General features: G+C 40.7%; 1 protein-coding gene across 3 annotated transcripts in view; it reads right to left on the minus strand.

The window, feature by feature from the left end:
* The window catches only part of LOC139756395 (uncharacterized), a 665,354-nt gene that overhangs the window by 18,161 nt on the left and 622,936 nt on the right, over positions 1-24,257 (minus strand). For 2 of the 3 annotated variants that reach the window (XR_011714331.1, XM_071675809.1), the window contains one exon: positions 9,956-10,813. The gene's annotated coding sequence lies outside the window, so the exon portion shown is untranslated. Of the gene's footprint in view, positions 1-9,955; positions 10,814-24,257 lie in introns of those variants that run through there. The other variant, XR_011714330.1, reaches the window with a different exon arrangement.

Consider the following 24,257-nt stretch of genomic DNA (forward strand, 5'->3'; position numbering starts at 1 on the left):
TGCTTTGAAGAATGTATGTGAGAAATACTTAGAAAAGCAAATGGATTTGTATGTAGCATTTATGGATCTGGAGAAGGCATATGATAGAGTTGATAGAGATGCTCTGTGGAAGGTATTAAGAATATATGGTGTGGGAGGCAAGTTGTTAGAGGCAGTGAAAAGTTTTTATCGAGGATGTAAGGCATGTGTACGTGTAGGAAGAGAGAAAAGTGATTGGTTCTCAGTGAATGTAGGTTTGCGGCAGGGGTGTGTGATGTCTCCATGGTTGTTTAATTTGTTAATGGATGGGGTTGTTAGGGAGGTGAATGCAAGAGTTTTGGAAAAAGGGGCAAGTATGAAGTCTGTTGGGGATGAGAGAGCTTGGGAAGTGAGTCAGTTGTTGTTCGCTGATGATACAGCGCTGGTGGCTGATTCATGTGAGAAACTGCAGAAGCTGGTGACTGAGTTTGGTAAAGTGTGTGAAAGAAGAAAGTTAAGAGTAAATGTGAATAAGAGCAAGGTTATTAGGGACAGTAGAGTTGATTGTCAAGTCAATTGGGAGGTAAGTTTGAATGGAGAAAAACTGGAGGAAGTAAAGTGTTTTAGATATCTGGGAGTGGATCTGGCAGTGGATGGAACCATGGAAGCGGAAGTGGATCATAGGGTGGGGGAGGGGGCGAAAATGCTGGGAGCCTTGAAGAATGTGTGGAAGTCGAGAACATTATCTCGGAAAGCAAAAATGGGTATGTTTGAAGGAATAGTGGTTCCAACAATGTTGTATGGTTGCGAGGCGTGGACTATGGATAAAGTTGTGCGCAGGAGGATGGATGTGCTGGAAATGAGATGTTTGAGGACAATGTGTGGTGTGAGGTGGTTTGATCGAGTAAGTAACGTAAGGATAAGAGAGATGTGTGGAAATAAAAAGAGCGTGGTTGAGAGAGCAGAAGAGGGTGTTTTGAAATGGTTTGGTCACATGGAGAGAATGAGTGAGGAAAGATTGACCAAGAGGATATATGTGTCGGAGGTGGAGGGAACGAGGAGAAGAGGGAGACCAAATTGGAGGTGGAAAGATGGAGTGAAAAAGATTTTGTGTGATCGGGGCCTGAACATGCAGGAGGGTGAAAGGAGGGCAAGGAATAGAGTGAATTGGAGCGATGTGGTATACCGGGGTTGACGTGCTGTCAGTGGATTGAATCAAGGCATGTGAAGCGTCTGGGGTAAACCATGGAAAGCTGTGTAGGTATGTATATTTGCGTGTGTGGACGTATGTATATACATGTGTATGGGGGTGGGTTGGGCCATTTCTTTCGTCTGTTTCCTTGCGCTACCTCGCAAACGCGGGAGACAGCGACAAAGCAAAAAAAAAAAAAAAATATATATATATATATATATATATATATATATATATATATATATATATATATATATATATTTTTTTTTTTTTTTTCATACTATTCGCCATTTCCCGCGATAGCAAGGTAGCGTCAAGAACAGAGGACTGGGCCTTTGAGGGAACATCCTCACCCGGCCCCCCTCTCTGTTCCTTCCCTTGGAAAAAAAAAAAAAAAAAAAAAAAAAAACGAGGGGAGGATTTCCAGCCCCCCACTCCCTTCCCTTTTAGTCGCCTTCTACGACACGCAGGGAATACGTGGGAAGCATTCTTTCTTCCCTATCCCCAGGGATAATATATATATATATATATATATATATATATATATATATATATATATATATATATATATATATATATATATATATATATATATATATATATATATATATATATATATATATATATATAAACTATATATATATAGTAAAAGATCACAATTTTGTGCATGATCAAGATATTCCCATATTGCACCCCAGCGCAACAATCTCTGGGGATAGGGGAGAAAGAATACTTCCCACGCACTCCTCACGTGTCGTAGAAGGCGACTAAAGTGGTCAGGAGTGGGAGGCTAGAAACCCTCCCCTCCTTGTATTCTAACTTTCTAAAAGGGGAAACAGAAGGAGTCACGTGGGGAGTGCTCATCCTCCTCGAAGGCTCAGATTGGGGTGTCTAAATGTGTGTGGATGTAACCAAGATGAGAAAAAAGGAGAGATAGGTAGTATGTTTGAGGAAAGGAACCTGGATGTTTTGGCTCTGAGTGAAACCAAGCTCAAGGGTAAAGGGAAATAGTGGTTTGGGAATGTCTTGGGAGTAAAGTCAGGGGTTAGTGAGAGGACAAGAGCAAGGGAAGGAGTAGCACTACTCCTGAAACAGGAGTGGAGGGAGTATGTGATAGAATGTAAGAAAGTAAACACTAGATTGATATGGGTAAAATTGAAAGTGGATGGAGAGAGATGGGTGATTATTGGTGCATATGCACCTGGGCATGAGAAGAAAGATCATAACAGGCAAGTGATTTGGGAGCAGCTGAGTGAGTGTGTTAGTAGTTTTGATGCATGAGACCAGGTTATAATGATGGGTGACTTGAATGCAAAGGTGATTAATGTGGCAGTTGAGGGAATAATTGGTGTACATGGGGTGTTCAGTGTTGTAAATGGAAATGGTGAAGATCTTGTAGATTTATGTGCTGAAAAAGGACTGGTGATTGGGAATACCTGGTTTAAAAAGAGAGATATACATAAGTATAAGTATGTAAGTAGGAGAGATGGCCAGAGAGCGTTATTGGATTAAATGTTAATTGATAGGCACACAAAAGAGTTTTGGATGTTAATGTGCTGAGAGGTGCAACTGGAGGGATGTCTGATCATTATCTTCTGGAGGCGAAGGTGAAGATTTGTAGAAGTTTTCAGAAAAGAAGAGAGAAAGTTAGGGTGAAGAGAGTGGTGAGAGTAAGTGAGCTTGGGAAGGAGACTTGTGTGAGGAAGTACCTGGAGAGAATGAGTACAGAATGGAAAAAGGTGAGAACATAGGACGTAAGTGGGGTGGGGGAGGAATGGGATGTATTTAGGGAAGCAGTGATGACTTGCACAAAAGATGCTTGTGGCATGAGAAGCATGGGGGGTGGGCAGATTAGAAAGGGTAGTGAGTGGTGGGATGAAGAAGTGAGATTATTAGTGAAAGAGAAGAGAGAGGCATTCAGATGATTTTTGCAGGGAAACAATGCAAATGACTGGGAGATGTTTAAAAGAAAGCGGCAGGAGGTCAAGAGAAAGGTGCAAGAGGTGAAAAAGAGGGCAAATGAGGGTTGAGGTGAGAGAGTATCATTAAATCTTAGAGAGTTTAAGAATAAAAAGATGTTTTGGAAGGAGGTAAATAAAGTGTGTAAGACAAGGGAGCAAATGGGAATATCAGTGAAGGGGGCTAATAGGGTGATAACAAGTAGTGGTGACGTGAGAAGGAGATGGAGTGAGTATTGTGAAGGTTTATTGAATGTGTTTGATGACAGAGTGGCAGATATAGGGTGTTTTGGTCGAAGTGACGTGCAAAGTGAGAGGGTTAGGGAAAATGATTTGGTAAACAGAGAAGAGGTAGTAAAAGCTTTGCGGAAGATGAAAGCTGGCAAGGCAGCAGGTTTGGATGGTATTGCAGTGGAATCTATCAAAAAAGGGGGTGACTGTACTGTTGACTGGTTGGTAAGGTTATCTAATGTATGTATGATTCATGGTGAGGTGCCTGAGGACTGGCAGAATGCTTGCATAGTGCCATTGAACAAAGGCAAAGGGGATAAGAGTGAGTGCTCAAATTACAGAGGTATAAGTTTATTGAGTATTCCTGGGAAATTAAATGGAAGGGTATTGATTGAGAGGGTGAAGGCATGTACAGAGCATCAGATTGGGGAAGAGCAGTGTGGTTTCAGAAGTGGTAGAGGATGTGTGGATCAGGTGTTTGCTTTGAAGAATGTATGTAAGAAATACTTAGAAAAGCAAATGGATTTGTATGTAGCATTTATGGATCTGGAGAAGGCATATGATAGAGTTGATAGAGATGTTCTGTCGAAGGTATTAAGAATATATGGTGTGGGAGGTAAGTTGTTAGAAGCAGTGAAAAGTTTTTATCAAGGATGTAAGGCATGTGTATGTGTAGGAAGAGAGGAAAAGTGATTGGTTCTCAGTGAATGTTGGTTTGTGGCAGGGGTGTGTGATGTCTCCATGGTTGTTTAATTTGTTTATGGATGGGGTTGTTAGGGAGGTGAATGCAAGAGTTTTGGAAAGAGGGGCAAGTATGTAGTCTGTTGTGGATGAGAGAGCTTGGGAAGTGAGTCAGTTGTTGTTTGCTGATGATACAGCGCTGGTAGCTGATTCGGGTGAGAAACTGCAGAAGCTGGTGAGTGAGTTTGGTAAAGTGTGTGAAAGAAGAAAGCTGAGAGTAAATGTGAATAAGAGCAATTATATTAGGTACAGTAGGGTTGAGGGACAATTCAATTGGGAAGTAAGTTTGAATGGAGAAAAACTGGAGGAAGTGAAGTGTTTTAGATATCTGGGAGTGGATTTGGCAGCAGATGGAACCATGGAAGCGGAAGTAAATCATAGGGTGGGGGAGGGTGCGAAAGTTCTGGGAGCATTGAAAAATGTGTTGAAGTCAAGAACGTTATCTTGGAAAGCAAAAATGGGTATGTTTGAAGGAATAGTGGTTCCAACAATGTTATATAGTTGCGAAGAATGGGCTATAGATAGAGTTGTGCTGGGGAGGGTGGATGTGCTGGAAATGAGATGTTTGAGGACAATATGTGGTGTGAGGTGGTTTGATCAAGTAAGTAATGAAAGGGTAAGAGAGATGTGTGGTAATAAAAAGAGTGTGGTTGAGAGAGCAGAAGAGGGTGTTTTGAAATGGTTTGGTCACATGGAGAGAATGAGTGAGGAAAGATTGACAAAGAGGATATATGTGTCAGAGGTGGAGGGAACGAGAAGTGGGAGATGGGGTGAAAAAGATTTTGAGTGATTGGGGCCTGAACATGCAGGAGGGTGAAAGGCGTGCAAGGAATAGAGTGAATTGGAATGATGTGGTATGCTGGGGTCGATGTGCTGTCAATGGATTGAACCAGGGCATGTGAAGCGTCTGGGGCAAACCATGGAAAGTTTTATGGGGTCTGGATGTGGAAAGGTAGCTGTGGTTTCGGTGCATTATACATGATAGCTAGAGACTGAGTGGGAATGAATGTGGCCTTTGTTGTCTTTTCCTAGCGCTACCTCACACACATGTGGGGGGAGGGGGGTTGTCATTTCATGTGTGGCAGGGTGGCGACGGGAATGAATAAGGGCAGACAGTATGAATTACGTACATGTGTATTTATGAATATGTCTGTGTGTGTATGTATATGTATACGTTGAGGTGTATTGGTATGTATATGTGCGCGTGTGGACGGGTATGTATATACATGTGTGTGTGGGTGGGTTGGGCCATTCTTTCGTCTGTTTCCTTGCACTACCTCGCTAATGCGGGAGACAGCGACAAAGTATAACATAATATAATAATGTACATTTCTTTTTCTCTACACCACCAAATTTCCGGCAACTGATGGTTCTGCACCTCCTTTAGTCCGGAGAAAATTACGTATGGGGACTTAAAATTACTGCAGCTACCAGACTAGTTTACTGGGCAGCCACAGATGGCATTGAGTGTAGGGTGTGCTTATTTACATTCTTTACACTTGTTGGTGATACCACAAATCTGTGGGAATCTTAGCCTATTTTGCTTAAAATTTAACCCTAGCTATAGCTTCTAAGACATATGAGAGCGTCAGTCGTGGTGTCAAACATAAACACAAGTCCATATCAATCCAAGATAAAGTAGAACTGTTGAAAAAAATGGACGGTGGTGTTTCAGTGTGTAAGTTATGTGACATCTACAATATTGGTTCATCAAATGTTTATGACATAAAGAAGCAGGAGAAAATATTGAAATTCTATGCAGACAGCAATTCCAAGAAGCAAATGACAATTCGAAAAATTATGAAAGATGGTAAGAGTACTGAGCATGACTGAGTGATGATGGAATGGTTTCGACAGCCTCGGAGTGGACTTGTCAGGTAGCATGATAATGGACTAGGCTAAGTTATTCCATACAGAACTTAAATTACAACATGAGCGTGACTATAGTGAAGGATGGCTTCAAGGATTCAAGAAGCGCCATGGAATTTCCAAGAATAAAGTGTGAGGAGAAAAGCAGTCTGCAAACCACGAAGGAGCTACCGAGTATATGGACGAATTTGTGAAATTCATAGCTGATGAGGACCTCAGTCCTGATGTATAATGCAAACGAAACTGCATTGTTCTGGCAATGCCCACCAAGGAAAACACTAACAACAGAAGACGAAGAAGACCCCACAGGATTCAAACAATCTAAGGACAGACTTACGATCTTTGGGTGCTTAAACATTTAATATTTGTTTAATTTAAATTTCTAGCAGTCCATGGTATACTTTAGACACATGGGAGATGTATAATTAGTGGGTTAGAGGTGTGTTGATGAATTATTATTACCTGCCCATGGTTGGTCCAGCAAAATGGTCAATCTGGCAAGGCTTTGGAACCAAGAGTGCCGCAAAATTGGTGGTGTACCTGTATATATATATATATTTTTTTTTTTCTTTTTTTGCTTTGTCGCTGTCTCCCGCGTTTGCGAGGTAGCGCAAGGAAACAGACGAAAGAAATGGCCCAACCCCCCCCATACACATGTATATACATACGTCCACACACGCAAATATACATACCTACACAGCTTTCCATGGTTTACCCCAGACGCTTCACATGCCTTGATTCAATCCACTGACAGCACGTCAACCCCGGTATACCACATCGCTCCAATTCACTCTATTCCTTGCCCTCCTTTCACCCTCCTGCATGTTCAGGCCCCGATCACACAAAATCTTTTTCACTCCATCTTTCCACCTCCAATTTGGTCTCCCTCTTCTCCTTGTTCCCTCCACCTCCAACACATATATCCTCTTGGTCAATCTTTCCTCACTCATCCTCTCCATGTGCCCAAACCACTTCAAAACACCCTCTTCTGCTCTCTCAACCACGCTCTTTTTATTTCCACACATCTCTCTTACCCTTACGTTACTCACTCGATCAAACCACCTCACACCACACATTGTCCTCAAACATCTCATTTCCAGCACATCCATCCTCCTGCGCACAACTCTATCCATAGCCCACGCCTCGCAACCATACAACATTGTTGGAACCACTATTCCTTCAAACATACCCATTTTTGCTTTCCGAGATAATGTTCTCGACTTCCACACATTTTTCAAGGCCCCCAGGATTTTCGCCCCCTCCCCCACCCTATGATCCACTTCCGCTTCCATGGTTCCATCCGCTGCCAGATCCACTCCCAGATATCTAAAACACTTCACTTCCTCCAGTTTTTCTCCATTCAAACTCACCTCCCAATTGACTTGACCCTCAACCCTACTGTACCTAATAACCTTGCTCTTATTCACATTTACTCTTAACTTTCTTCTTCCACACACTTTTCCAAACTCAGTCACCAGCTTCTGCAGTTTCTCACATGAATCAGCCACCAGCGCTGTATCATCAGCGAACAACAACTGACTCACTTCCCAAGCTCTCTCATCCCCAACAGACTTCATACTTGCCCCTCTTTCCAAAACTCTTGCATTTACCTCCCTAACAACCCCATCCATAAACAAATTAAACAACCATGGAGACATCACACACCCCTGCCGCAAACCTACATTCACTGAGAACCAATCACTTTCCTCTCTTCCTACACGTACACATGCCTTACATCCTCGATAAAAACTTTTCACTGCTTCTAACAACTTTCCTCCCACACCATATATTCTTAATACCTTCCACAGAGCATCTCTATCAACTCTATCATATGCCTTCTCCAGATCCATAAATGCTACATACAAATCCATTTGCTTTTCTAAGTATTTCTCACATACATTCTTCAAAGCAAACACCTGATCCACACATCCTCTACCACTTCTGAAACCACACTGCTCTTCCCCAATCTGATGCTCTGTACATGCCTTCACCCTCTCAATCAATACCCTCCCATATAATTTACCAGGAATACTCAACAAACTTATACCTCTGTAATTTGAGCACTCACTCTTATCCCCTTTGCCTTTGTACAATGGCACTATGCACGCATTCCGCCAATCCTCAGGCACCTCACCATGAGTCATACATACATTAAATAACCTTACCAACCAGTCAACAATACAGTCACCCCCTTTTTTAATAAATTCCACTGCAATACCATCCAAACCTGCTGCCTTGCCGGCTTTCATCTTCCGCAAAGTTTTCACTACCTCTTCTCTGTTTACCAAATCATTTTCCCTAACCCTCTCACTTTGCACACCACCTCGACCAAAACACCCTATATCTGCCACTCTATCATCAAACACATTCAACCAACCTTCAAAATACTCACTCCATCTCCTTCTCACATCACCACTACTTGTTATCACCTCCCCATTTGCGCCCTTCACTGAAGTTCCCATTTGCTCCCTTGTCTTACGCACTTTATTTACCTCCTTCCAGAACATCTTTTTATTCTCCCTAAAATTTAATGATACTCTCTCACCCCAACTCTCATTTGCCCTTTTTTTCACCTCTTGCACCTTTCTTTTGACCTCCTGTCTCTTTCTTTTATACATCTCCCACTCAATTGCATTTTTTCCCTGCAAAAATCGTCCAAATGCCTCTCTCTTCTCTTTCACTAATACTCTTACTTCTTCATCCCACCACTCACTACCCTTTCTAATCAACCCACCTCCCACTCTTCTCATGCCACAAGCATCTTTTGCGCAATCCATCACTGATTCCCTAAATACATCCCATTCCTCCCCCACTCCCCTTACTTCCATTGTTCTCACCTTTTTCCATTCTGTACTCAGTCTCTCCTTGTACTTCCTCACACAGGTCTCCTTCTCAAGCTCACTTACTCTCACCACCCTCTTCACCCCAACATTCACTCTTCTTTTCTGAAAACCCATACAAATCTTCACCTTAGCCTCCACAAGATAATGATCAGACATCCCTCCAGTTGCACCTCTCAGCACATTAACATCCAAAAGTCTCTCTTTCGCACGCCTGTCAATTAACACGTAATCCAATAACGCTCTCTGGCCATCTCTCCTACTTACATACGTATACTTATGTATATCTCGCTTTTTAAACCAGGTATTCCCAATCATCAGTCCTTTTTCAGCACATAAATCTACAAGCTCTTCACCATTTCCATTTACAACACTGAACACCCCATGTACACCAATTATTCCCTCAACTGCCACATTACTCACCTTTTCATTCAAATCACCCATCACTATGACCCGGTCTCGTGCATCAAAACCACTAACACACTCATTCAGCTGCTCCCAAAACACTTGCCTCTCTTGATCTTTCTTCTCATGCCCAGGTGCATATGCACCAATGATCACCCACCTCTCTCCATCAACTTTCAGTTTTACCCATATTAATCGAGAATTTACTTTCTTACACTCTATCACATACTCCCACAACTCCTGTTTCAGGAGTATTGCTACTCCTTCCCTTGCTCTTGTCCTCTCACTAACCCCTGACTTTACTCCCCAGACATTCCCAAACCACTCTTCCCCTTTACCCTTGAGCTTCGTTTCACTCAGAGCCAAAACATCCAGGTTCCTTTCCTCAAACATACTACCTATCTCTCCTTTTTTCACATCTTGGTTACATCCACACACATTTAGGCACCCCACTCTGAGCCTTCGAGGAGGATGAGCACTCCCCGCGTGACTCCTTCTTCTGTTTCCCATTTTAGAAAGTTAATACAAGGAGGGGAGGATTTCTGGCCCCCCGCTCCCGTCCCCTCTAGTCGCTTTCTACGACACGCGAGGAATACGTGGGAAGTATTCTTTCACCCCTATCCCCAGGGATAATATACATATATATATACATATACACATACACACACATACACATACATACGCACATATACACACACACACACACATACATATATATACATATGAGAAATGTAAGAAACAATTGAGAAAACTGAAACTTCTAGCTTGAAATGAATGAAAAAAAAGAATGTCACATAATGGTTCAACCTCTGGCTATGGAAAAAAGGAAATGTATAATTTATTTACACAAACGTCAATAGCAGTTCTCATCAATTTAACCACTGTATCAATAAGCTTCAATGTCTAAGCTACATTTTTCTCCAATTTCGCTATTTTCCTTCACATTTTCAATTGTGTCTGAAGGTTCTACTTCAAGAGTGATTGTTTTTCCAGTAAGGGTCTTCACATCTTGGTTACATCCACACACATTTAGGCACCCCACTCTGAGCCTTCATTTAATCATTACACTTGATCAATGGTAAGTGGCAAAGACCTGGAGGGCACTGATGTAATCAAACAAAATACTAAAGTTGCTGAGATGAAGTTTACCTTGGAAATGGGATACAAATCTAATATTTCACAATGGACACACCAGCAAGGACTCAAAAAGAAGACTGAGAAGAAGGGGTTTAACCCTTAGGTAAGTAACAATCTCAAGTTTCAAAAACTAATTGGGGATGATGGTCCTTTAAGGAAGATGAAGACATCCATATCATGTCTAAAAAAGATATAAAAATCAAATAAAATATTTCATGAAAATAGTGAAAGCACAATCAGGATGGTGCAGGAAACAGCAAAACATATCATAATTGGAAATTGAAAAGTTTTAATAACGGGAGAATTTACCTACATGGAAGTCAACAAAGAAAATCTGGATTTGCTTGGGGGATGAGAACCATGTAGATAATAATTCTAAAACTGTTCAAGAAAACTTCCTTCTCCAGCATGCCATGAAGCACACTAGAGTCAGAGGGGTCGATACACCAGCAAAAGTTGATTTTATTTTCCAACAAATTAACCTGGAAATAATAATAAAAAACATCAGATATGGTACTCCACATGAGAAGAATGATATGCAGTTCTCAAATTTTTGGTTGTGGTTAATGAAAAAAGAAAAATGAAATCGATGAGAAAAATCAACCCCTAAACGGATACAAATGGGTAGTAACTATACAGGTAATCAGTTTCTTAGACAGGGAATTGGTATCCCATTGTCAGAGTACAAATCATTGCTACACAAGGTTCTGTAATGTGAAAAATGAAAAAGTCTGTAGACAGTAGCAATTTCATAAACTAGGTGGAGGGGGTGAATGAATTAAGATATGCATTAGCAGAAGATGCCAAAGAGCAAAGGAAATTTGAAGTCAAGGCAAATGAAAACTGTTAACCTGTTTGATAAAAACATTTTGATGAAGTCAATGAAAATCTAAGACTGTTCCATAAATATTTCAGAAGCAGATTGTTACATGAAAAATTAAGAATCAGACTAAGGGACTCAAAGGAAAGGACCGTTGAACCAAAGGAGAAAATAACTTAATACCTAAATAGTACATTCAAAAGTGCATCTTCAATGAGATGAAGAAAAGAAGGAACCATGGGAAGCACTGAGATTGTTAAATGAGATATAAATAAACTATAATGGGTAATGTTGATTCATATAAGGCACACTGCCCAGTTTAAATCTCCCCATATGTACTCATAGAAGATGTCAAAAACATCCCTTGAGATATTTGGCAACTGGGTAAAGATGAGTCAGTGATAAGAGTGTATAGGAGCATAGGTCAGCTGCTTTGCAGAAAGAGGTAATAGTGTAAATGCAATTAACTATGAGATGGTATCATTAACACACACTTTGTAAATCATACTGGATATGATAAGGAGCAAACAGATAACTCAGATTAAAAGTCTCACTATTCCTCACTGCAGTGCATTGCAATAAAAATCAACACTTACATAAAGATTAATTACGAAAAAATTATAAGGCCCATCAGATCATGGCAGAAGAGTATGTTACATTAAGTAAGTCATTCATATTTTGCCCTTTCTTGCACTATCGCCATGCTATGAATCTCACAATGTCACCTAAGCTTTCAATTTTGCCACCTAGTATTGGATTAACAGGCATTATTAGACTATATGTCAACTGCCAGTTGCACAAAGGAGAGGCTGTAGTAGGCAAACATGCTTAGAGGAGAAGCATGAGGTGGGATGTCTCACCATTTCGTGGCGGAGAGGAGTGTGAAAGTTTATTGTACTTTTAGGAAAAGAAGTAATGGTATGTGTAGGAAAGAAGTGGTAAAAGTGAATGAGCTTGAAAAGGTGGCATATGTGAAAACGTATCGAGAGACTGAAAAATATGGGGAGAGGCTGAGGAGTGGAAGGTTAAATTCAAGGAAGAATTGCTTACACATGTAGGTGAAATGTGTGGTGTACATGAAGGTTGTGAGCATATGAGAAAGGGTAGTGAAGAGTATGATGAAAGCGTTAAATTGCTACTGAGAGTGAAATGAGAGGTGACTGTGTAGTAACTACATACGAGTGTAAGTGATTGAGATATGTATAAGAGACAATACCAGGAAGTCAAGAGAAATGTATGGTAGCAGAAAAAAAAAGGCAAATAAGGGACAGGGTGAGAGTAACAATGAACATGAGAGAAAAATATATGTATTCTTGAGAGAGGTGAACAGTGTGAGGAGAATAAGAGAAGAAATGGGAGCAACAGTGAGAAGAATAGATGGGGAAGTGATAACCAGCAAAGAGGAGTTGAAAATGAGATAAAGTGAGTATTTTGAAGAGCTGCTAAATGTGTTACATAACAGGGTATAAGATATGGTGTAATTAGAATGGGGTGGTATGCAGAGTGAAAGGGTCCTGGCATTCAGTTTTGTGAAAAGAGAGGTGATAGTGAAAGCTTTCCATAACATAAAGGGCAGCAAAGAAGCAGGAGCTGATGGGACTATAGTTGAGTTTCTTGAGAAAAGAGGTGCTAGTGGTTTTAACTGATTAATCAGGGTTTCAATCTTTGTATGGCTCACTGTGAAGTGCTTAAGGATTGGCAGATTGCATGTATAGAACTCTTATATAAAGACGAGGGAAAAAGAGAATGCTTGAAATACATATGTCCAAAAATGCTCAGTATATCTGGCAAGATGTATAAGAGAATGGAATCTGGGAGGGTGGTGGCATGCATGAACCATCTGAGTGGGGAGATGCAATGTGGCTTCAGGAGTACATGAGGCTGTGTGGACTGTGTCTGCCTTGAAGAATTTTGTATAAGAAATACTTGGATAAAAAGAGGGATATGTAAATGCATTCATGGACATGAAGAAAACACATAATAGAGTTGATATAGATGCCTTGTGAAATGTAATTTGGATACTTTGTGTGGGAGTAAAGCTACTAAATGCAGAGGAGTTTTTACTGGGAGAGTAACCATGTGTGCACGTTGGAAGGGAGGAGATTGAGCAGTTCCAGGTGAAAGGGTGTATGCTGTCACTACGGCTGTTCAATCTATTCATGGATGAGGTGGTGAGGACGGTTAATGCAATGGTTCTGAAGCAAAAGGGATGTCTACAGTATGCTGCTAGTGGGGAAGGGAGGAGGTGAGTTAGTTACCATTTGCAGATGACACAGCTCTGATGGCAAATGCTTAAGAGAAATTTAAAAATCTGAAGTCTAAGTAAGAGACAGTGTTAGAAAAGAGGAAAGTTGAAAGTTAATGTAAACAATAGAAGTATGGTAATGAGGTGTAGGTGAGGAGCAAAACAGGATGCTATGAGCATGAAGTTGAATAAGAAGATTAAGTACATGGAGTGGGCATAGCAGTGAATGGCACCAGAGGAAGGGGCTATGGTACTGAGTACATAATGGAGCATGTAGAAAGAGGGATCGGTATCTATTCGCACAAAGCTGGATATGTTTAAAGATACAATATCCCTGACAGTGCTGTTAGGATGTGAGTGTGAGGCTTAAATGCATAAGAAGTTAAGAGTGTGGATGTGAGGGAAATGAAATGCCCAAGAACAGTATGTGGTGTGAGGCAGGGTGATTATGTAAGGAATGACTGTTTCAGCATGAGGTGTAGTTGTAAGCCCAATCAGGTTAAGAAAGCTGAATAGAGTGTGTTAAAATGGTTTGGACATGTGGAGTGAATGAGTGAAGAAAGACCACCAAAGATGATTTGCGTATCAGAAGTGGAGGGTGCAAGGGGAATGGGAAGAACAACAATGAAATGGAAGGCTTAAGAAGTGAAAGAAGCTTTTGGATATCATGGCCTAAATATTTAGGTGGGTGAGAGGCAGGCACGGGGTAAAATGATTTGGATTGACTTGGTATAAGAGGGAAATGAAGCACAATGTGCTGTCAAAGGGTTGAACCAAGGAATATGACATGATCAAGATAAATCAAGAAATAACCTGTGAAGATTGGCCGTGTATGGTATAAGTTGGTTTCTACATTATAAAGCTATTCTCTGAATAGCAATGGGGGTTACATTCCAACAAAACACTATCAAACGAAAAAGTGAAACCCATTATAACAAAACGGGTTATGTTCCTGTGAACTAAGTTTCCATATACAGCTCTTAAGTATAGAATATATATGCAAAATCTTAGCCTAACAACCACTTACCACAGAATACCATCTATTGTGGTGGTTCCCAAAGTGATCATTATAGACCCCCAGGGGTCTAAACAAGTGTGTAAAGTCAATAAATATCTAGAGGTCAACAAGGGCTGGATCAAATTTTAGGGGTAAAAAACTTAGAACTTTAAAAGATTAAAAAGTTAATCATTCATAAAATAAAGGAAAGGCACTCAAAGTTTCTATTCTTAATACAGTGATATGGAAAATGATGACAATTTTTATCATTAGGCCTATCAATCTCATCAAAGATGTAGAATTCTTCAATAAAAGGTATTTTCCATTATCTAGTTTTTTCTACACTTGTTAAAACTTGCTGATTTAGTTTACATTTATTTTAGTGATGGGTGATTTAAATGCAAATGTGAGTAATATTTCAGTTGAGTAAGGTGAGTATAATTGGTGCACATGGGGTATTCAGTGTTGTGAATGGAAATGGTAATGAGCTTGTGGATTTGTGTGCTGAAAAAAAGACTTGTGATTTGGAATACCTGGTTTAAAAAGAGAGATATACATATGTATACAAATGTGAGTAAGAGGGATGGTCAATGGGCATTATTGGATTACATGTTAATTGACAGGCATGCAAAAGAGAGACTTTTGGATGTAAATGTGCAGAGAGAGGCAGCTAGAGTGATGTCTGATCACTATCTTGTGGAGGCTAAGGTGAAGATTTGAAAAGGCTTCAAAAAAACAAGAGAGACATGTTGGGGAGAAGAGAGTGGTGAGAGCAAGTGAGCTTGGAAATGAGAAATGTGGGAGGAGCGCAGATTAGAAAGGGTAGTGAGTGGTGGGATGAAGAAGTAAAGTTGTTAGTGAAAGAGAAAAGAGAGGCATTTGGATGATACCTGTATGTAAGGAGTGGGAATCACCAGAAGATGTATAAAAGAAAGTGGCACGAGGTCAAGAGAAAGGGTGAGAAAGTATCATTGAAGTTTAGGGAGAATAAAAAGATGTTTTGGAAGGAGGTCAATAATGTGTGTAAGACAAGAGCACAAATGGGAACATCTGCAAAGGGGACAAGTGGGGAAGTAATAACAGGTAGTGATGAAGTGAGAATGAGATGGAGTGAGTATTTTGAAGGTTTGTTAAATGTGTTTGATGATAGAGTGAGATATATAGGGTGTTTTGGTCAAGGTGGTGTGTGAAGCGAGAGGGTTAGGGAGAATGGTTTGGTTAAGAAAGAAGAGGTAGTGAAAGTTTTTCAGAAGATGAAATTCGGCAAGGTTGTGGGTTTAGATGGTAATGCAGTAGAATTGATCAAAAAAGGGGGTGACTGTTGTGGATAGGTTGGTATGGATATTCAGTGTATGCATGGATCATGGTGAAGTGTCTGAGGATTGGCAGAAAGCAAGCATCATGCCATTGTATTCCTGGTAAATCATATGGGAGGATACTGATTGAGAGGGTGAAGGTATGTACAGAGCATCAGATTGGGGAAGAGCAGTGTGGTTTCAGAAGTGGTAGAGGATGTGTAGATCAGGTGTTTACTTTAAAGAATGTGTGGGAGAAATACTTAGAAAAACAGATGGATTTGTATGTAGCAATTATGGACCTGGAGAAGGCACATGACAGGGTTGACAGAGATGCTTTGTGGAAGGTCTTAAGAGCATATGGTGTGGAAGGTAAGTTACTAGAAGCAGTGAAAAGTTTTTACCATGTATGCAAGGCATGTGTGCGAGTAGAAAGAGAGGAGACTGATTCGTTCCCAGTGAATGTCAGGTTGGTCTATGGCAAGGGTGTGTGATGTCACCATGGCTGTTTGTTTATGGATGGGGTGGTTAGGGAGGTAAATGTAGGAGTTTTGGAGAGAGGGGCAAGTATGCAGTCTGTTAGGGATGAGGGGGACTGGGAAGTGAGTCAATTGTTCTTTGCCAATAATACAGCTCTAGTGGCTGATTCTAGTGAGACTGCAGAAGTTGGTGACTGAGTTTGCAAAAGTGTGTGAAAAGAGAAAGTTGAAAGTGAATGTGAATAAGGGCAAGGTTATTAGGTTCAGTAGGGTTGAGAGACAAGTTAAGTGGGATGTAAGTTTGAATGGGGAAAAATTGGAGGAAGTGAAGTGTTTAAGATATCTGGGAGTTGACTTAGCAGCGAATGGAACCATGGAAGCAGAAGTGAGTCACAGGGTGGAGAAGGAGGTGAAGATTCTGGGAGTGATGAAGACTGTGTGGAAAGAGATAACGTTATCTTGGAGAGCAAAAATGGGGATGTTTGAAGGAATAGTAGTTCTAACAATGTTGTATGGTTGCGAGGCATGGGCTAAAGATAGGGTTGTATGGAGGAGGGTGGATGTGTTGGAAATAAAATGTTTGAGGACAATATGTGGTGTAAGAGGGTTTGATTAAGTAATGAAAGGGTAAGAGAGATGTGAAGAAATATAAAGAGTGTGGCTGAGACAACAGAAGAGGGTGTGTTGAAATGGTTTGGACTTATGGGTAGGAGTGTGGAAAGATTGACAAAGAGGATATATGTGTCAGGTAAAGGGAAAAAGGAGAAACAGGAGACCAGATTGGAGGTGGAAGGATGGAAAAAGATTTTGAGCGATCAGGGGCCTGAACATACAGGAAGGTGAGAGGCGTGCAAAGGAGTAGAGTGAATTGGAACAGTGTGGTATACTGGGGTTGACGTGAAGTCAATGGACTGAACCAGGGTATATGAAATGTTGGGGGTAAACCATGGAAAGGTCTGCAGGGCCTGGATGTGGATAGAGAACTGTGGTTTCAGTGCATTACACATGACAGCTAAAGACTGATTGTGAACAAATGTGGCCTTTTTTGTCTGTTTTCCTGGCGCTACCTCGCTGAAGCAGGGGATAGTGATGCTGTTTCCTGTGGGGTGGGGTTGTGTCAGGAATGGATATAGGCAAGCAGTATGAATATATACATGTGTATATTCCTATGAGTCCACGGGGAAAATGAAACACGATAAGTTCCCAAGTGCACTTTAGTGTAATAATCACATCATCAGGGGAGACACAAGAGAGAAATATAACAGTCAGTCAGTCAGTCAGACGAAGCTAGGACGCCATTTGGTAAGCATGCGATTATCCAAGACATGTTTACCAAATGGCGTCCTAGCTTTGTCTCTTTGATGTATATCAACTGACTGTTGTATTTCTCTTTTGTGTCTCCCCTGATGATGTGATTATTACACTAAAGTGCACTTGGGAACTTATCGTGTTTCATTTTCCCCATGGACTCATAGGAATATCTTGATCACGCGCAAAATTGTGATCCTTTCCAACATGTGTATATATGTATATGTTTGTGTATGTGTATGTATATGTGTATATGTGTATATGTTATGTATATGTATGTATATGTGCATACATGGATGTTTACGTATATATATATATGTGTATATATACACAAGACGTTGACCCAGCCAGTACCTTCCACACTGCTCATATATTTCATGACACCAATGCCCTTATCTCTTTTCAAGGAAGTCAAGTGAACAAGAATAAAAAAAATGGTTGTAGAGCTTAAAGTGGGCAAGAAGAGGAAAACGCCTAACAACATTGAAGTTGTACCAAGTACAGATCCTTGATATGTATTGATTAAAATCCCTCTTGAGTTTGAACATGAAATCGAGAGGTATTTGAATCATGTGATTACTGAAGATTTCATCAAAAAGAACTACTCCTATATCCTGAGGGGTTATCGTCAGATCAATGGAAATTAGTTGATGGAAATGTGGCTGCAAAACTGCATTTACCATTTTTATGCTGAAGAAGGCACTTCTGTTCCCTGTCTTATAATATTGATGGATTTGTACACACCTCGGTCTGCTGCACCTATTGTCTAAACTCCAATAAGAGGAAGATCATTCTTCCCAATTATTAGAAATTATGCATTGTTCATTTATATATAAAATTTCTTTTACATTTGTCACTTTTCCCATTATATAATCTATATTGATTTGCTGAGTCTTTAGGTCATGATCTGAAATACTGATTTCTTCATTTATGTTGGTAAGTTCAGCTTAGATTTAATTTACTTAAGGTTAGTTTTTAACTTACAGGTATCTGCTAAGAAAGGAAGTTCTTAAGGTTAGTTTTTAATTTACGAGTATCTTTTAAGAAAGGTAGTTCTTAAGGTTAGTTTTTAATTTACAAGTGTCTGTTAAGAAAGGAAGTACTTAAAGTTAATTTTTAATTTACAAGTATCTGTTAAGGAAGTCTTGAATGTGTGTAACACGAAATCTCAACATTTAATTTGGAAGTGTGTTGTGGTCATGGTAAAATACTGTTAAGTACTGTGGTGTTTAATATAAATTTTTCTAATACAAAGATGAGTCTTGTTAAAAATATCTATAGCTGTTGGACTTATAGCAATCACTTATAATGTCTGAAATTTGAGATTATTTACATTTCATTTTTTTTTACATGTCACTTTTACCCATTATATAACTTCTTTATATTTGCTAAGTTTTTAGGTCATGATCTGAATTAATCATTTCTTGACTTACATTGGCAAGTTCAGCTTGGATATGATTTACAAGTATCTGTTAAGAAAGGAAGTCTTTAATATGTTTAACACGAAATCTCGAACATTCAATTTGGAAGTGTGTTGTGTACATGGTAATATACTCTTAAGTACTGTTGTGTTTTATTTAATATAAATATTTTCTCCCCTATCCCTGGGAATAAGGGAAAAAGAATACTTCCCACGCATTCCCCGCGAGTCGTAGAAGGCGACTAAAGAGGATGGGAGCAGGGGGCTAGAAACCCTCCCCTCCTTGTATTTTAACCTTCTAAAAGGGGAAACAGGAGTCATGCGAGGAGTGCTCATCCTCGAAGGCTCAGATTGGGGTGTCTAAATGTGTATGGATGTAACCAAGATGAGAAAAAAGGAGAGATAGGTAGTATGTTTGAGGAAAGGAACCTAGATGTTTTGGCTCTGAGTGAAACGAAGTTCAAGGGTAAAGGGAAAGAGTGGTTTGGAAATGTCTTGGGAGTAAAGGCAGAGGTTGGTGAGAGGACAAGAGCAAAAGAAGGAGTAGCACTACTCCTGAAGCAGGAGTTGTGGGAGTATGTGATAGAGTGTAAGAAAGTAAACTCTAGATTGATATGGGTAAAACTGAAAGTAGATGGAGAGAAATAGGTGATTATTGGTGCCTATGCACCTGGTCATGAGAAGAAAGATCATGAGAGGCATGTGTTTTGGGAGCAGCTGAGTGTGTTAGCAGCTTTGATGCATGAGACCGGGCTATAGTGACGGGTGATTTGAATGCAAAGGTGAGTAATGTGGCAGTTGAGGGTATAATTGGTGTAAACGGGTGTTCAGTGTTGTAAATGGAAATGGTGAAGAGCTTGTAGATTTGTGTGCTGAAAAAAGACTGGTGATTGGGAATATCTGGTTTAAAAAGAGACATATACATAAGTATACATATGTAAGTAGGTGAGATGGCCAGAGAGATTTACTGGATTACATGTTAATTGATAGGTGCATGAAAGAGAGATTTTTGGATGTTAATGTGCTGAGAGGGGCGGCTGGAGGGAAGTCTGATCATTATCTTGTGGAGGCAAAGGTGAAGATATGTAGAGGTTTTCAGGAAAGAAGACAGAATGTTGGGGTGAAGAGAGTGAAGAGAGCAAGTGAGCCTGGAAAGATGTGTGTGAGGAAGTACCAGCAGAGATTGAGTGCAGAATGGGGAAAAAGGTGAGAGCAAATGACGTAAGGGGAGTAGGGGAGGAATGGCATGTATTTAGGGAAGCAGTGATGGATGTGCAAAAGATGCCTGTGGCATGAGAAAGGTGGGAGGTGGGTAGATTAGAAAGGGTAGTGAGTGGCGGGATGAAGAGGTAAGATCATTAGAGAAAGAGAGGAGAGAGACATTTGGACAATTTTTGTATAAAAGAAAGAGGCAAGAGGTCAAGAGAAAGGTGCAAGAAGTGAAAAACAGGGCAGATGAGAGTTGAGGTGAGAGAGTATCATCAAATTTTAGGGAGAATAATAAGATGTTTTGGAAGGGGTTAATAAAGTGCGTAAGACAAGAGAACAAATGGGAACATCAGTGATGGGCACATGGGGAGGTAATAACAAGTAGTGGTGAAGTGAGATGGAGTGAGTATTTTGAAGGTTTGTTGAATATGTTTGATGATAGAGTGGCAGATAAAGGGTGTTTTGGTCAAGGTGGTGTGTGATGTGAGAGGGTTAGGGAGAATGATTTGGAAGATGAAAGCCAGCAAGGCAGCAGGTTTCAATGGTATTGCAGTTGTATTTATTGAAAAAGGGGGTGACTGTGTTGTTGCCTGGTTGGTGAGGATATTCAATATATGTATGGTTCATGGTGAAGTGCTTGAGGATTGGCAGAATGCATGTATAGCGCCACTGTTCAAAGGCAAAGGGGATAAAGGTGAATGTTCAAATTAAAGAGGTATAGGTTTGTTGAATATTCATGGGAAATTGCATGGGAGGGTATTGATTGAGAGGGTCAAGGCATGTACAGAGAATCAGATTGGGGAGGAACAGTGTGGTTTCAAAAGTGGTAGAGGATGTGTGGATCAGGTGTTTGCTTTGAAGAATGTATGTGAAAAATACTTAGAAAAGCAGATGGATCTGTATATAGCACTTATGGATCTGGAGAAGGCATATGATAGGGTTGATAGAGATGCTCTATGGAAGGTATTAATAGTATATGGTGTGGTAGGTAAGTTGCTAGAAGCAATGAAAAGCTTTTATCGAGGATGTAAGGCATGTGTACAAATAGGAAGAGAGGAAAGTGGTTGGTTCCCAGTGAATGTCAGTTTGCGACAGGGGTGCATGATGTTTCCATGGTAGTTTATTTTGTTTATGGATAGGGTTGTTAGGGAGATGAATGCAAGAGTTTTGGAAAGAGGGACAAGTATACAGTCTGCTGGGGATGAGAGGGCTTGGGAAGTGTCAGTTGTTGTTCGCTGATGATACAGCTCTGGTGGCTGATTTGGGTGAAAAACTGCAGAGGTTGGTGACTGAGTTTGGTAAAGTGCGTGAAAGAAGAAAGCTGAGAGTAAATGTGAATAAGAGCAAGGATATTAGGTTCAGTAAGGTTGAGGGACAAGTAAATTAGGAGGTAAGTTTAAATGGAGAAAAACTGGAGGAAGTGGAAGTGGATTTGGCAGCAGATGGAACCATGGAAGCGGAAGGGAGTCACAGCATGGGGGAGGGGGTGAAGGTTCTGGGAGCGTTGAAGAATGTGTGGAAGGTGAGAATGTTAGCTTGGAGAGCAAAAATGGGTATGTTTGAAGGAACAGTGGTTCCGACAATGTTATATGGTTGTGAGGCATGGGCGATAGATAGGGTTGTGTGGAGGAGGGTGGATGTGTTGGAAATGAGATGTTTGAGGACAATATGTGGTGTGAGGTGGTTTGATTGAATAAGTAATGAAAGGGTAAGAGAGATGTGTGGTAATATAAAGAGTGCGGATGAGAGAGCACAAGAGGGTGTTTTGAAATGGTTTGGTCACATGGAGAGAATGAGTGAGGAAAGATTGACAGAGGATATACGTGTCAGAGGTGGAGGGAACGAGGAGAGGTGGGAGACCAAATTGGAGATGGAAGGATGGAGTGAAAAATATTTTGAGTGATCAGTGATTGAACATACAGGAGGGTGAAAGGCATACAAGAAATAGAATGAATTGGAACAATATGGTATACCCAGGTCAATGTGCTGTCAATGGATTGAACCAGGGCATGTGAAGCGTCTGGGGTAAACCATGAAAAGTTTTGTGGGGCCTGGATGTGGAAAGGGAGCTGTGGTTTCAGTGCATTACACATGACAGCTAAGAGTCTGAGTGTGGACGAATGTAGCCTTTGTTGTCCTTTCCTAGCGCTACCTCACACGCACACAGGGGAGGGGGGTGTCATTTCATGAGTGGTGGGGTGGCAGAGGGAGGATGAAGGCAGCATGTATGAATATGTGCATGTGTATATATGTATATGTCTGTGTATATATATGTATGTATATGATGAAATGTATAGGTATGTATATGTGCGTGTGTGGGTGTTTATGTATAAACATGTGCATGTGAGTGGGTTGGGCCATTCTTTTGTCTGTTTCCTTGTGCTACCTCACTAACGCAGGAGATGGCAACAAAGTATAATAAAAAAAATGTGTATACGAGTGGATAGGCCATTCTTTCTTTGTCTGTTTCCTGGCGCTCCCTCGCTGATGTGGGAAACGGCAATCAGTTGTCTGTTCTAAAAGCTACCTCACTAACATGGGAATTGGCAGATATGTATGAAAAGAAAAATAAATACAAATATACAGGTACACCAGTGATTTTCTGGCACTCTTGGTTCCAAAGCCTTACCAGATTAACCATTTTGCTGGACCAACCGTGGTCACGTAATAATAATTCATCAACACACCTCTAACCCACTACCATGGACTGCTAGAAATTTGAATTAAACAAATATCAAATGTTTGAGCACCCTATGATGGTAAGTCTGTCCTTAGATTGTTTGAATCCTGTTGTCTTCTTCGTCTTCTGTTGTTAGTGTTTTCCTAGGTGTGCATCACCAGAGTAATGCAGTTTTGTCTGCATTATAAATCTGCTCAGGACTGAGGCGCTCGTCAGCTATGAGTTTCACAAATTTGTCTACATACTTGGCAGCTCCTTCATGGTTTGCAGACCACTTTTCTATGCACACTTTATTCATGGAAATTCCATGGCATTTCTTGAATCTTTGAAACCATCCTTCCCTATAGTCATGCTCATGTTGTAATTTAAGTTCTTTATGGAAAAACTTAGCCTGGCCCGTTATCAAGCTACCTGACAAGTCCACTCCATCACTCCAACACACAAAATCACACAAAATCTTTTTCACTCCATCTTTCCACCTCCAATTTGGTCTCCCTCTTCTCCTCGTTCCCTCCATCTCCGACACATATATCCTCTTGGTCAATCTTTCCTCACTCATTCTCTCCATGTGCCCAAACCATTTCAAAACACCCTCTTCTGCTCTCTCAACCATGCTCTTTTTATTTCCACACATCTCTCTTACCCTTACGTTACTTACTCGATCAAACCACCTCACACCACACATTGTCCTCAAACATCTCATTTCCAGCACATCCAACCTCCTGCGCACAACTCTATCCATAGCCCACGCCTCGCAACCAAACAACATTGTTGGAACCACTATTCCTTCAAACATACCCATTTTTGCTTTCCGAGATAATGTTCTCGACTTCCACACATTCTTCAAGGATCCCAGCATTTTCGCCCCCTCCCCCACCCTATGATCCACTTCCGCTTCCATGGTTCCATCCACTGCCAGATCCACTCCCAGATATCTAAAACACTTTACTTCCTCCAGTTTTTCTCCATTCAAACTTACCTCCCAATTGACTTGACAATCAACTCTACTGTCCCTAATAACCTTGCTCTTATTCACATTTACTCTTAACTTTCTTCTTTCACACACTTTACCAAACTCAGTCACCAGCTTCTGCAGTTTCTCACATGAATCAGCCACCAGCGCTGTATCATCAGCGAACAACAACTGACTCACTTCCCAAGCTCTCTCATCCACAACAGACTTCATACTTGCCCCTCTTTCCAAAACTCTTGCATTCACCTCCCTAACAACCCCATCCATAAACTTTTGGATGTTAATGTGCTGAGAGGTGCAACTGGAGGGATGTCTGATCATTATCTTGTGGAGACTAAGGTGAAGATTTGTATGGGTTTTCAGAAAAGAAGAGTGAATGTTGGGGTGAAGAGGGTGGTGAGAGTAAGTGAGCTTGGGAAGGAGATTTGTGTGAGGAAGTACCAGGAGAGACTGAGTACAGAATGGAAAAAGGTGAGAACAATGGAAGTAAGGGGAGTGGG

The sequence above is a fragment of the Panulirus ornatus genome, chromosome 21 (genome assembly GCF_036320965.1).
Source record: "Panulirus ornatus isolate Po-2019 chromosome 21, ASM3632096v1, whole genome shotgun sequence".
NCBI lineage: Eukaryota > Metazoa > Arthropoda > Malacostraca > Decapoda > Palinuridae > Panulirus > Panulirus ornatus.